General features: G+C 31.8%; 1 pseudogene; it reads left to right on the forward strand.

The window, feature by feature from the left end:
• The first annotated feature begins 394 nt into the window (after positions 1–394).
• LOC143432263 (alaserpin-like) lies at positions 395–2,167 on the forward strand (annotated as a pseudogene).
• The last annotated feature ends 4,711 nt before the right edge of the window (positions 2,168–6,878 follow it).

The following is a 6,878-nucleotide window of genomic DNA, read 5'->3' on the forward strand; positions in this document are numbered from 1 at the left end:
AAAATTCCAAGTTTTCAGTTCCTTTACGACGGAACACGAATAGCTTACATGTTTTCCGTGTATATTTACGCAAATGTATTTTAACATTAACAACAGACAACAAATTTTACGATAAATTGCACAGTAAATAATAATAATAAGGAAATAAATTATTTCAGTACTACAAACTCTTCTAGTAGCAGTATGTGCCTTAAAAACAATGGTAGCACCCGCAGAGGATAACGTTGGAACCAAACAGAGTGTTGGGGAGAGTTTGAATCCGTTTTCTTCTTCGTTATTTCTTCCAAGAAAATCTAATAATGAAATTTCAATAAAATTTATCTAAGAAGAATGAATTATTAATTAAAACTGAAAATTGTTCAAAGTGAATAAACTATAAGAATAAATATTCTTTATGCAGGCTGTTGCAGAGAAGAATTTTGATAATCTTATAACGTCCCCGTTCGGTACGAGTATTGCTCTTTCTATGGCTGTTTATGGAGCACGAGGAAAAACATTAGATCAATTTAAAAAAGTTTTACGTATTCTATATAAAATTAATGTATATGATTATCGAGGAATTATTGGCGACGTAAATGTAAGAAAATCAACCTTTTTTCTTTATTTCAGAAACATTTTTTTCCACACTTATTTTTAACTTACGTTATATGTCTCATATGTTTTTCTCTTTTTTACTTTAATTTAGAGTTTTACAGAAAATGAACTGCAGCTTCAAAATAAAATTTTCACAGCCAAGCATGTTACTGTGAAATCAGATTACATGGGAGCAATAAAAGATTACTTTCGTTCAAGTGCACAAGCAGTAGATTTTGCTAAATCTCAAATAGCTGCAAACATTATTAATATATGGGTTAGGAAAATACAAATAATCTTATTAGAAACACTGTTACACCTGGTTTGTACATTTTTCTTCTTGAAGTTTCCTTTTTTCTAAAAAAGAATAGAAAGAATTGGAAAATTTTGTAAAGACATAATTAGTGAAAATTTAGGAATTAGATGAAAGAATTAATCGATGTTTGTCTTCTTAAACATATTAACTGGATGGCAAAACAGATCTAGTATTAGGTAATACAGTATATTTTAATGATCAGTGGAAAGAAAAATGTTTCTACAATGTATAATCCAGGTACTTACCAGTATGGTGAACTCCTTGATTTTGATGTCTAATTTTTTGCTATACCTTTTGAAGTAAGTTTCAAAGAAAAAGCCGTAATGCCTTAAATGATATGACTTTTACTTGTTGAAATTATTATATTTTTTACCATTTTACTACTTGTGATGATGTGTTGTGAATAATATGATTAAACAAATAAATTTTTCTAGGGCGCGGAATTGAGTATGGTTATAATTCTTCCAAATGCAATTAATGGATTGGCACAAGTTGAAAAAAAATTACAAGATATAAACTTAGCCAATATTTTACATCAAGGAGATGAAACTAAATTAAGAATATATTTACCAAAGTTCAAGGTGGAAAGCGACCTGAGTCTTGAGTTTGTTTTACAAAAGATGTACACATATATACTCATATAATAAAGATTTCGTTTGAAAATTAACATTCTTTATATCCAAATTATTATATTCTGGAACTGCCAGTGTAGACCTACATATTAATAAAGTTTTGTTATCTTGCATAATTTATATTGAGAAATTAAGTATGACGCTACTTTTGAAACTCTTTTATTTAAAGTGCATAAATTTTTAAAAACTATATATATTTAAATAACACTTTTCTACTGAATTATGTCTCATAAAAACCACAAAAAAATGTTATGGCGCATCTTAATTGTTAAGAATAGTTTGATTGAATATAAGCTATAATTTTTGTTGCCATTGTAATTCATTAAAGCCTTTAATATTCTCTATATATTATCACTGAATCGTTCAAGCCTTACGAAAGCGTAAAGTTGTCCTACACAGTCGTGAGCTATTTTCTCAGAGAAGCATTATACACTTTAATGAATTAATTCTGTTTTGGTCTTCGTAATAGTAACAAGTATTTTTGGACACTAATAATAATAATAGAAAAATGTTAGTAGAAGACGGATATAGCAGTAATTATCACATGCGAGTGAATATAGAAATCGGAAAAGCCAGAATCACTAGTTACAGGATTAGAGATGGAATTAGTACTCAACAAACCAAATTATCAGCCATTCCACCATAATTCAATAATTGCGACTACTAGGACTCATACAGCACGATAACCAGCCCTGTATAACGCGTAAGATAAATTTAACATTTTCATGTATTTTGTTCAGAAAATATGTACATAATTTTTTGCTCAGAGAAGCTAATGTACACACTTACCTATTGTTTATATGTACACGGTGAAGCTGACAGTTAAAAAAAAAGTAGAGTTTCATAAAGAAAATAATAATACACACAGAAAAGTAACGATATATACATACACATTTCAAGATATAAGAGGAAAATAATTTTATTCAACTTTCAATAAAAATAAAGGTGAGGTGTACGATGGCATAACAGTAGTATGATCAATGGTGGTGCTGAGGCTACAATTCTTATGCTATGCTACTCGACTTAAGACCCTCACTAGCTACGTCTACTCGTACTAATCGAATTGAACTAAAGGTTGCAAACGAACTGACTGTTCTGGACGAACTGTCGAACTCGGGGGTTCTAACTGAACTGTCTTGAACGAACTGCTCTAAACGAGCTGTTCTTGACGAACTCCTCTGACTGAACTGTTCTGAACGAATCGATGCGAGAGCGAAAATGTCGCTGTTTAAAAATGCGGATGGAAAAGGACAGAAAAGCCAAGGATGAGAAAAGGATGAATGAGCGAACGTGGAAAGCGGACATTTTCAGGAAAACGTAACGGACGGAAATTGGTCATAAATAAACCAAAGTTAAGGTAGTAATATTGTACACGATTGGGTAACGCTCAGTCGCGACGAAACTATGGAGAAAACAAATGCTTGGTTCCGAGGATGGACAGTAAACAGATGGAAAGCAGGACTAGTACAGCGCGAGGGCTTGTTCGCCAAGTACTGAAACAAATTAATATGAAACATACATATTTGCTGAAATAATCATAATACGATATAAAATAAAAAATTAATTTATTGTTTTTTGTAATTGCTAAATCTTATGTTTGCCTTTATTTATTAATTTTCAAAATATCGGATGTTTCGTGACACACTTTTCTTTGGTCGTAACACATCAGAAATATAGAAGTTTCTGTGGCAATCTGGCGTCCTTTCGATGAAGCGTCCGAGTGTTTATGCTTTCATGGTTTTCCAACGAGATTCAAAAAATCATAAACCTGTTTCCCCCTACGTATATTTAGAAACATGTACATAAGTCGCGTGCACATCTACAAATTATTCTTCTTGTAATCGGAATTTTAATACATCGCAATGCCTAATCCTTTTTACAAGATAACCACTAATATGTTTTTCAACTAATTAAATAAATAAATAATGAACGATGATCTAATTCGTTCCACTTGTTATATTAAGTACACAGATATAATACAATAGTTACGAGTACTTAATAAGGTGGCTTTACGCATACATTCGTTTGGGTTTGTTCTCCTCTATACTTGTACAAAAAAAATAAAAGAAAGCATTTGATTAGGAGATAAAGAATTTGCATAAAAACACAACCAACCCTTTTTACAGCTATCTTTTCATCAACAATCATTCAAAGCTGCCTCTACCTCTCCCAATAGTTTTAACAATAACCGTATTCAATAATCTAAAAATCCTTACACTTATTCCATATTTTTTTTATGATTCCTGCCGCTTTTGTCTTCTTTAATTCTTCGCTCGGACCAGCAATAATCCCAAGGAGTCGTTACTATCCTAATGAAAATTAGTTTTTTTACTAGAATCCATTTGCTCGCCAAAAGGCTTAGGATTTTCAATTGAGTTCTTTATTTCCACGATATGTTCTCATATATGACTAGCTGACAGGAAACAGGGAATCATCTGTATCGCGGCGTCAATAATGATCGAAACGAAAATTTACGACTTTCTTTTTTCGAACTTTTCGAAATTTTCGACTATAGATTTTTTTTCTGTATCTAAATCGTAAATATACGTATTTATTCCTCATTTGATTGTCGAAGTTTGCATAAACATTATGTATCACGGATACTATATGCATATTACATTATAAACATGATAACGTAGAAGATAATTATAAATTATATTTATTGTATGATTAAAATGAATTTAAAAAATAAGGAACTATTTTGTATTTATGATATTATTAGAGTAATATATTTGGACAGCTAATAAAATTATATAAATATCTTTGTAAATTTTTATGAATAAAATATATAAAATAATAATGATATTACGAATGAAGAAAAATGACTTCAATAAAACAACAAAATAATATTACTTTAGTTTCCGCAAGCTTGTAGACAAAAAAATATGTCTAGAAACAATGTTATACTTTATATGTCTGCTTTATCTGAAACCTTTATTTGGACAATCGTTAATCATTTCACATAGTTGTTGTCCTTCGACGTTTTGTCCTTTGTAAGAAAATAAACTTGGACGTTGAACCTTGAAAGAGCAGGATCTGGCTTATAAATACCGTAGTAGCTTACACGTTGCCTTCGTACGCGTGTGCGCGCACACAGTATTTATATTTAATAAGTTCATCAATATTGCATCCGAATCAACGTATGCCTTAAAATAATTCTTCATGATATGATACAGTGTATTACTGTATAGGAAGAATTCGCTCGTAGTTTCAACATACAAAAGGACACGTTATGTTAAACGTTGACGGTGTTATTGCCCTTAGTGTTTAACACATTTTGATATCAATAACAGAAACAAACATTACAAGCAATTACACATGAATAATAATAAGGAAATAAATTATTTCAGTACATAATAATCGCTCGCAAGAGAACTTGGGAAAAAATAGGACGCTTCAGCGGATCGAGACGCTCTCTCTTTTTCCCATCCTCCTAGGAGGTCCTTGGTGGTGTGGACTGTGTGTTTCGGCATTGTTCAGGGCATCGATCAGAGGATCTCGGCAATATTTCTTCCTGGGCGCCATCGATGGCACTCCGGTCTTCCTAATTGCTCTTTTCGGCGCGTTTTTCGGGCTCTCGTTCAGCCGCTCACGTACAGAACCGCTAGGCTGGTTGTTATTCCCTAGGGGCTGCGAGAGAGTTGGGGATCCTCTCGTACCCTATAGAATACTCCTGGTCTATTTCGTCAAGGATGACAGGGTGGCGGTCGGGGTCACTGCAGAGTTTTTCCCCGTCGTGACTTGTCTTTGCACCAGGGTACTCAAAATTGCTGGTGTTCCTCTTCGGTTCGTTTTCTTGAGCCTTTTCATTCATACCAGGGTAGGGAAGGAGGTAGGGAAGGGGGACACTCTACGGTACATTCATTTTAAAAACTTGACTCGTCAAATAAAATTAAAGAACAATTCGCGCGCGTCATTCTTAGGATACTGCCTACGAAAACTACTATAAGCGTATGCTCAAAGCATCTATACTATTTGAAATATCGTGTTAACATTAAATAAACTCTAGTTTTCGTTTTCGTTAGATTTTTCTTTGTTTTTAATATTATTTTTAATATTTATAATTATTATATTATAATAATATTTATAATTGTTTTGAATATTATTCTACTTATATCCAAATTAATAAAAATACTTTTCTACGAGAAGCTAGTTGGTAAGATTTATCACGTTTCACTATATGTTACATTATCAATAAAATTAATTTATTATCACGATTTATATGCTGGTCCTCTTTTAAAAAATTTTATTTTTTTAGAAGAACATTTTCTTAACTGCTTTTATTTTCCTTGCAATGATAGAAAAAGAATGATAGTTGAAGAGAATGCATTTATTTTTCTTAATAAAATTACAAGTTTCAGCGTGTCGGTATATGTGTGCGTGTCGGTCGATGTAATTTTACGATGTAATGGTTTCGTAGTAAAGTAACGTTTACAATGTTAATGTTCATTTGAAATATTTAAATCTATGGAAATTGGAGGAAATATAATATTGGAAACACAGGAATAAATTATAAATACAACCCTTGGCCAAAGAATTAGGGTAACGCACAAATTTAATATTTTTCATATTTTTTAAATAATTTAAAGACCTGATGAGTGATATTTTATTACTTACACATATCGCCTCTCTGAAAATTTTTATCGCTCAGCGGAGCGGTTGGTACCAACCACTTCGAGAACCTCTATAATACGCGCTTCGTGATTGGTTATTCAGTTGTGTCGATCTTTGAGAGGCTCGTTCCTTCCATCTCTACAACTTGCCTGGAGCTGCCTATCGTGGTATATAACCATTCGAATCCGCACCCCCTAACAGTCTGAGTTTAGGTTTGCAAGAAGGCAGAAGATTGGACTAATAAAGGGCAAGATGCGTATACGTAAGTAAACTCATCAATATAATATGTGATACAGTAACAGGTGATTGTAAACTTCATTTCAAATCACATTTAACGTATCGTTGGAAATTAGTTTATAGATGTGTAGAAATATATTAAATTTACAATTATTGAATACGATTTTCTAATTAGTTTTAGTTTTACAGACTATAACTTCTTTTTCATTCAACTTCGCATCTGAACTAATGCTATGACACCAAATCTTGCTTAAAAGAACGAAACAGTAACAAGGATTTAACATATATTCTGTTCCTTCCTCGAAATTTCCTGCATCTAATAGTACTAAATTATAAAAATGATAAGAATATATTAACGAAGAAAATGATAAGAAAACAACTCTCATTGTTTGTCTACCAATTCTTTTCTTTCATCATGTATCCAATACGAAATTAAAGGAAAATGCTACAGATTTTTACACATACGCGTTTTCCATCAAATAAATTACCTCTAAATTATTATATCA

Source organism: Xylocopa sonorina, unplaced genomic scaffold (assembly GCF_050948175.1).
Source record: "Xylocopa sonorina isolate GNS202 unplaced genomic scaffold, iyXylSono1_principal scaffold0076, whole genome shotgun sequence".
NCBI classification, from domain to species: domain Eukaryota; kingdom Metazoa; phylum Arthropoda; class Insecta; order Hymenoptera; family Apidae; genus Xylocopa; species Xylocopa sonorina.